The 8,702-nt window shown below is 45.9% G+C and overlaps 1 long non-coding RNA gene across 3 annotated transcripts in view; it reads right to left on the reverse strand.

The window, feature by feature from the left end:
* The window catches only part of LOC108501626, a 156,031-nt gene that overhangs the window by 83,639 nt on the left and 63,690 nt on the right, over positions 1 to 8,702 (reverse strand). For all 3 annotated transcript variants that reach the window (XR_001876232.1, XR_001876233.1, XR_001876234.1), the window contains one exon: positions 2,038 to 2,155. This is a non-coding gene — a long non-coding RNA (uncharacterized LOC108501626). The remainder of the gene's footprint in view (positions 1 to 2,037; positions 2,156 to 8,702) is intronic.

The following is an 8,702-nucleotide window of genomic DNA, read 5'->3' on the forward strand; positions in this document are numbered from 1 at the left end:
AAAAAAAAAAAAAAAAAATTAAAAAAAAAGCTCAGATTCTTGTTGCACAATTTTTCTCCTCCTCCTCTTGATTTAATGCCAATGTAACCAAAAGATTGACCTACAAGAGCTCAGATTTCCTTCCTGTTTCTTCTCTCCCATCTCCCAGTTTCAAGCCAATAACTTTGTGTTATCTGCAAACCCTGCTCTCGTTCTCTTCACCACAGCTAAACACACTGTCAGATGAATCAGCACTTCAGCATGAGCCAACCCCATCCCAACACCAGCAGAGGTTATATCAACACAGCCATGGCTTTTTAGCCTGGTTTCCTAAGAAAACAAGGCTTATGTAAACACAGCAGCTCCCAGTCTGCCTCTGCCCCTGTTCAGAAATGGTAATTTTTTTGAACCATGGGCCAGTTTCAACCATATTTAATGAAAGGATGGAAATCTCGATGCCATTGAGGGAAGGTGGAAGGGAAAGCAGAGATTCCCAAAGCAGTGCTCCTGCTGTGGGCATCAGACTCAGGTGTGAGGTGCTGGGATTCCTAAATCTCGTCTCTAATTAGCTCTTACCCCATTTGTTTCAGTCACAAGTTTGACCTGATCTGGAAAAGGACCAAAAGGATCCAAAAGGCCTTTGTTTGTTTTTTCTCTGAAAGAGAGTGGATTTAGTTTGGATATTTGGGAGAAACTGTTGGCTATGAAGGTGGTGAGGCCCTGGCACAGGAAGCCCAAAGAAGCTGTGGCTGCCCCTGGATCCCTGGAAGTGTCCAATGCCAGGTTGGACGGGGCTTGGAGCAACCTGGGCTGGTGGAAGGTGTCCCTGCCCATGGCAGGGGGTGGCACTGGATGGGCTTTAAGGTCCCTTCCCACCCAAACCATTCCATGATTCTGTGATTCTGTGATTCTGTAATTTGATGATTGGCTCCCCTTGAGCTCCACAGGATCTTGTCCCAGAACATTTACCATCAGTGAGACACAAATCCTCAAGCAAAGAGTCAAGAGTGGCCCTGATGTGCTCACACAGACACGTCCTGAAGCCAGGACTGCCCCACACCGAGGTTCTTGACCAACTTTGAGTTCCAGATTCCAGAGGAACAGCCTCCCACACTGGTACAAGCAAATCCTCAGCCTGGGAGAGCTCCTTTTACCCCGACACCACAAAGACCCCTCCTCATTTAGTCCCTGACAAAACAGAACCTTTGAATCTTTCCCAGTCAGGACAATCTCTCCCTTCCCTGTAATCACACCCAGCTCACCAAAGGTGACAGAGCCCACCTTGTCACCTCCTCAGTGCTGCCTTTTGGCTTCTTTCTGCACCATGGGGAGATGTTATATTATATTGTATTGTATTAATTACATTATATTATATTATTATATTTATTATTTTATGAACTGCTAATGGCAAACCCTCACTGCATCTGAACCAGCCAGTGAACAGCATGTCCTTTATTATTCCCTATTAGAGCTGCCACAACAGGCTGAGGTGACAGACAAGGACTGAAAAAAAAAAATAGCTAAAAGGCATCAAAAAACATACACATGCTCCAAGTTGCTGAAAAAAAAAAAAAAAACATGTTATAGACAGGGAGGTATTTTTAGGCTCCCATAAACCGACAGGTGCCTACATTATGCTGCAAGTCTTTAATCTATAAAATTGGATTTACAGCCAGTGCTTCCACAAGAATGAATGTGCCTGAGAGCCACAAAGCCCCACATTCTCTGTACATTTAACTGGCACAAATTTAGGGCTTAGGAAAGAAATGTGCACGTGCTCTTTATAAATTTTCTTCAGGTTTTAGTGGCCACAGAGCAGAAGAGGGAGGGGAGGGGTGTTTTGGGTTTTTTGTACCGTTGTTTTGGGTGAGCTTTCACTTAATCAAAGCTCTAACAGCATGGAAGTTTTTCCTTGGAAAGCTGGCCTGGAATCAGTGTGTTTAAACAGCAAACAGTTTAGAATCCAACAGCTAATGACTCCAGCAGGGTTAAAGCAAACCATCCCCAGTGGCTTCCCTCCCCAGTGCATCTGTTTTGACTGTAAAAACAAAAACTCACCAGCTGTACAGAAAGGATTTCTCCTCCAGTCTGCAAACAGAGCAGATTATTTCACCACAAATGCTGTCAGGTCTTTGTCTGGCAGGCAGAAATCCAACCCTGGGCAGATCCCTCCACCCTGTTAGCAGAAACATCGGGGAGGGTTTAGTTGTTGCAGACAACAGATATGTGGTATTAAACCACTTGAAGCAATTATTGAGTTTGTACAACAAGGAGCACTCAATTGTTGCAGCAGGTGATCCCCAAAACCAAGCCTGGAATTCAAAACTCGGTGTTTCACACCCAGTTTCCTCTGTATTCTAAACCACCCCATATCCTTCATCACATGGATTTGTTTCCCCACGTGTCTAATGCCCATCTACATCCTCTTCAGACCATAAAACACACTCATGGTGACTTTTTTTCAACAGAGTGGTGAGCTTGGTTACTGGCAGCTTACGTATTTCTAAATAATTTAAAGCCCAAAAAACAGATTTCTTGTAAAACAGAAGTAACTACAAGGGTTGGGTGTTTTGAACACCTCAGAAGCAGTTCTGAACCTCAGGACTAAACCCTTCTATTCCCATGGCTCTGCCAAGGGAAGCAACATTGATTTATTTAACAGTTATCAGGGAGTTTCTTCCACTCAAAATTAAATCATGACCTTCCAACTCTAACTGGTGCTTCTGCACATGAAATGAAAACACTACAGGAGAACACCTTATTCCCTTTCCTCTCCTGCTGAAACACCTCAGCAGGCCCTGGAATGGCAGCTGGTCAGATCTCTGAGGATCCTGAGAGATCCTGAATTGACCAGTTTTCCTGCTTTCCTTGGCTCAGCACATTCTGTCATTCTTATTTTCTTTAAGCACTACTTTGCCCTTTATCAATTCCACTCAAGTCGTCACCAAGGCCATTTTTCTGGCCTCAGAAGTTTTTGGAAGTGAGAAAATGGGTCTATTAAAGCAGGATATGGGTGCTTTTTTGATACCTTCAGCAATATAACTTGATTTCTCATTAATAGCCTCCAGTTTTAATGTCTTGCTGGTAACTCTGCTTCAAAACAGGGAAGTTGAGTCACTGAGAAGTTGAAGAACTTGCCCAGATAAATTCAGCAAACAACATTCCCAGCCCAGATTCCAACCACTACAATGCTCTGTACTCCAACTGTTTCTCTAGGAAGATTCTCTCACAATTATTGATCATTAAGCTCTACAGGTCTGTCCTGCACAAATGCCAAGAAGAAATCACAGGTTCCATAATAAACACTTGACAAACCTCTCCGTGGAATCTGTGTCTCCTGTCTGACCTTGTTATCCCTGAACTAAAAGGAGAGTAGGATTTAGCAATGAAAAACATGAGTATTTGTGCTTTAAAGTTATTCCTGCAAAAGCACCAATCCTTTCTGTCCTTTTAAGAACTGGTTACTTATTCTCTCCGAGGAACTGAGCAATTGTGCAATTCCAAGCAATGAAAAGAAAGTGTTGGTTTGGTTTTAGTAGGATTTAGGAGTTACCATAAGAGCAAATCATCAAGACAGAACAGTTCCTTTTTCCACAAATATGGAAATAAAGGGGTGCACCCACCAGCAGATTTGTTTGAACACTAAAAAGGGGGGGGGAAAAAACCGAGAAAAAACCACACAGGGAAAGATATCTTAAATGTTTGGATGAGAAAGAGATTCCAGAGGGAGCAGGAACTGCAAGGGAGAACCAAGATCCAAATAAATGTATCCCGCACTCTCAGCATGTTTGTCTTGAAACTCTAAAGGACAACAAATGGCAAAGGGCTGAGGAATCCCTGAAATCAAAGGAGTCTTGTGCCTGTGTGGCTCCTTCCGGGAACACGAGCCAGTGAATCCCTGAATCCTAGAAGGCAGCACTCCATGTGGTGTCCGAGGTCAGCCCCTGAGGAGCAGGAAAGCTCTGAGGGAGAGGGTGATGTCAGCTCCAAACACGGGATGGAAAGGATCCAGGAAACTTGTCAGTTCTGCAGCCACTCAGGAACAAACATTTAACTTGGGAATTAGTGAGGAGACCAACCGGGAACGGGCAGGGGAGCTCTGGAGAGAGGCAAAGCAGGAATTGGATCAGAAAAGCAGGTCCTGTCCTGCTCGTTCCTCCGGCTGCTCTGCCCAGCCCGGAGCGTTTGCATCCACCAGGCACCTGGATTTGCATCCCCTTTGGAGACTGGGAACACCCACAGGACCTTACGGAGTGGCTGGAATGCCTTAACATGGAGAACTCCTGCCTGGTGGGGAAACAGCAGCTTCAGTGAAACAGCTGTCCCTTGGAATGAAAAAAATACCCTGGGTTTGAACCTGCCATGCTCTGATACTTCCCCCCACATCAACCCCAGCCTGGCAGAACCGGTTTTATACACCCACTAATTCCACCTTCTGCTCTTGGAATGTTTTCTGCCCATGTGAGCCAGGCTGAAGAGCCCTTCTGTGAGCAGGTAATGGCTGATACACAGTTCATAAAACCACAGCTCCAGCTTCCTTCACACAAAGAAAATGTCTGATGTCTCTCCCATGCAACAATTTCACAGCTGCCTCAGTAATTTTTTTTCCTGGAATTTCTGCGTCAACAACTATAAATCCTTTTTTTTTTTTTTTCAAACACAGAGGTGTTTATGAAATATTTCTCCCTTCCCTGCAGTGAAAAAGTGAAAAATCTGACATTCTGGAGGCCACAAGCACAAGTCCATGGCTGGCCCAAGGAACCATCCCAGGAGGTTTGGAGGGAATGAGCTTAAGGAAAGCAGAGAATCATGGAATCTCAGGATGATTTGGGTTGGAAGGGAACTTAAAGCTCATCTCATTCCACCCCCTGCCATGGGCAGGGACACCTCCCACCAGCCCAGGTTGCTCCAAGCCCCGTCCAACCTGGCCTTGGACACTTCCAGGGATCCAGAGGCAGCCACAGCTTCTCTGGGCAACCTGGGCCAGGGCCTCCCCACCCTCACAGGGAAGGATTTCTCCCTAAGAAATGTCTCCCCATGCATTACAATTCCAAGGGTGGAGAGAGAGAGATTTGAGCCCTGATTTACAGAGCTGAAAACCAGAACAGGAAGGGGAGCCCAGAACTGCTGCTGCACCACAGCCATAAAACCTGGGAACTCACAGGATGCCACCAACTTTCCCTACAAACGCTCCCATCTGCTCTTCCCTGCCAGTCACTTCCTCTTCCCTCTTCTTTATTCAGTGCTTTGCCGTTTGTTCTGCTGCCAATTATTTCCATATTTTCCCCAAGTGGGTTAACTTCTCCACCAGATTTTTTTGATATCTCTGGAGCCACGAGGTCTTGATATCCCAGATGATCCTTTCAGATAATTCCCAGTCTCCAACAGTATTCCCCCCACGGAGTTCCATTCCCAAACGCATTCTGGGTGCACCAGAATAAATCCAGAAGATAATTCTCATGGATGTGGTGCTGATATCCATGTGCAAGCACAGGGGTGCACGTGCACATCCCTCCCGGATAAATCACTGGAGCCATGTCCTATTTACAGGAGGAAAGTGCAACCAGATTGTGGTTGGAACACAGGGATCCATGAGGAAGCTCTGTGTTTTTCAGGGATAAAGAAAAGACTCAGAACTAGATCAGTCTGTGGGGCAGCTTTCTGTGTTAAGAAAAAACATTTGTATGTATTTTAGATGATTGGCCTTCAGTGGTGCTTTGCAACCATTGCCTAAGCAGAAAACCTTTGCAGAGTTACAACAAAGCACATTCATGAGCAAATCAGCCCCAAATTCACTGAACAATGAACACCAATTTGAGGGGGGGGGAAAGGACCTGCTAACAAGTTCTATTATGCTCAGGAGAAAACGGAATATAAAACTCATGTCTTAGCAATTTCAGGGAAAAGTGTTGCCCTTTGCAGGGCTCAAACTTCACACTGTGCTGAGAATAAACTTGCAGACAGCCCTGACAGCTGTGGGAATGGTGCCACGTATTAAAATGTTCCAACCTTCCTGGGGGATGCCAACAGGAGGAGTGACCCAGCAGAGCATCCTGTGCTCAGGTACAGGTCAGCTGAGACAGGGAGCAACACCTCGGGGAGGCTGAGGTTGGGAAGGGAAACAAAGCCTAAATAAGTTCCTGAGGAGAAGCCGAAGGAAGAACGCTTAAAAAAAATTAGGTTAAGAGTAAGAAATCATTAAATTCCACATCAATTCATTGAATCCGTAGGTAGGCACACATCTTGCCAGAGAAAAATGGGAAAGCTTCAAACTGTGGTGGAGAAAAGCAGGAGTAGGTAAATAAATGTGTTTTATTTATAAATAAAATATTTCCGGTGTCTCCTGCCCCCACCACTGATAAAAGGCAAATGTCTACACTGAGCCATGTCCATTGGAACTAAAAAAAATATAAATTAGCATAAGGAATACTTAATTGTTGGAGCTGTTGGTCACCCATCCCTGGAAGTGTCCAAGGCCAGGTTGGATGGGGCTTGGAGCAACCTGGGCTAGTGGAAGGTGTCCCTGCCCATGGCAGGGGGTGGCACTGGATGGGCTTTAAGGTCCCTTCCAACACAAACCATTCCATGATTCCATGATAATCTTTTCACTAATTTGCTTAAAATGATGCGAAAGTCAGTGCATTGTGGCAGCCCCTGAATTCCTCCTCGCCACCATACCTGGAAATTGTGTTTTTAATCAGATTAGGGGCAGAAAGGGAAGAAGTCACCATTTGGAATTCCTGATCTGCACAGGAATTCCCTCCTTGTGCCTCAGTGCTCAGAGCCTGCACCAGGCACAGAACCAGGGAACACGCCCAGGGGGTGTCTCAGAACTCTGGGGCAGGAGAAAGTTACTTATCCAAACCTGACTCTTTGCAGAGTCCTGGGAAAAAGCATGAAAATCCAAGGCACCATCCATGAGAACGGGAGTTCTGTGCGGTGGGAAGCACAGCCATGGATTCCAGGCACCTTTTAGGTAGCCATGAAGTGAAACCACCCAGCTTGGGGAGCACCTTCCCCTCTTCCTTGGCTCTGTGATCCCCTGGGCTCCTGCAGGATCTCATTCTTTCCATGAAAATCAACCCAAGGACATGGATAAGTCTGCCTTATCCCAGAATTATTGCAGCCCCTCTGCCTACGTCGCCTCAGCCAAGAGCGAGCAGAACGATGTTTGCACGTGGAGCAAGGAACTCCTTCCCTCATCCCGGTGTGGGCCAGCACTGCAGCCCTTCTAGGCCTGGAGGCTGCTCCAGAGGCTCCTTTGGGAACTGAGGACAAACATCCCGAGCTTTGCAGACCCACCCAAAGTGCACATTTCACAGTGCTCTGGGTGCCTTTGCTGGAGTGATGTCAGATTCCCTGATGGAAGACTCCCTGATGTAACATTCCCTGGCACTTTCCCTTCCCGTGCCTCCCCTCAACTCCCGGGCAGGAGCAGTGGTGGGCGAAGGAATGGCTGGAATGTGTTTGTTGCAGCCCAGTTTGCTGCTCTGCAGTCACTTGCTGCTTCCTGTCAAGACTGCAGGGGGGGGAAAAAAAAACAAACAGGGGTTTTTTTTTAATATCTCCCGTTCAAATTGCAGCTGAGGTTCCATTTTCTCTGCATAAAAGAATGTTTTATTAATGGAAATTATGCAAATAAAAATACTCTTAATTCCTTTTTTTTTCCATTCGTTTGCTCCCGTTTATGAGGGCTCAGGCATGTAGGTCTCGGTATCTCACCCATTATCTATTCTGATGGGCTTGTTTTGCAGAACAAAGACATGGAAATTGGGAATCCAGTTCTCCAATCTCCTCGTGCTGTCAGGGCCACATGAGGAGGCACCAGAGGAGCCAGCAGAACAAGATTCACAAGGAATAACCTCGGGATGAGGGAGTTTCCCAGCTGTCACTGAGCCAACGGAGTAACTCTGCAAAGCCCTCGGAACCAGGGCAAGAAGTGCTCAGGGATAATTCTGCTTTAAACAGCTGCAGGAACAAACCTTCCTGGCTTTCACAGCTCTGCACAAGGACCAGAAGCTCATGGAATCACGGAATGCTTTGAGTTGGAAGGGTCCTTTAAAGGTCCGAACCCCCACCATGGGCAGGAACATCTTCCACTAGACCAGGATGAAGATGTTTCTTCTCCTTCCTGAATAGGTTGCAAAAAGCAGAACAAACCCACCAAAACACTCACAAAAAAATAGGTTTGTGTCAAAGTTGGGGGGGAAAAAAAAAAAAAAGCTACAATTTTATTGATTATTCCCTACAGAGCTCCCCGGGCGCTCCGAGCTCCATGAGAGCCATCGGAAGTTGCCCTCACCTTGAAATCTTTTCAGGGAAAATAAATTAAAAAAAATTTTAAAAAAGCTACAATTAATACAAGATTTGTCATCGTGGTAATAATGAAACCTTTCTATCTGGTACCATCTGAGAGCAGCTGCCCCCAGCTGTCGAGCTCCAAGCCCCAGTTTCTCATTGCAGGCCCTTACAGTTGCCTCGCACGCAGCGTTTTCATCTGTCCCATGACATCTGAAATTCGAGGCATTTTTAGATGTGTTCCTTAAATGTCGTTTACAGAGGTTACTGCCTTGGAATATCTAAATCCGACTGCAGCTGTATCTCCCTAAAAAAAGCAAACGAGTTCCATTTATATGGCGCTCACGGCGTTAGAACCAAAAGCGTCCATGGATTCCAAATTATTGGAGGATGTGTCTATTTTTTGCTTCCGCTATAACTGGGAG

The sequence above is a fragment of the Lepidothrix coronata genome, unplaced genomic scaffold (assembly GCF_001604755.1).
Source record: "Lepidothrix coronata isolate B3197 unplaced genomic scaffold, Lepidothrix_coronata-1.0 Scaffold105, whole genome shotgun sequence".
NCBI classification, from domain to species: Eukaryota; Metazoa; Chordata; class Aves; order Passeriformes; family Pipridae; genus Lepidothrix; species Lepidothrix coronata.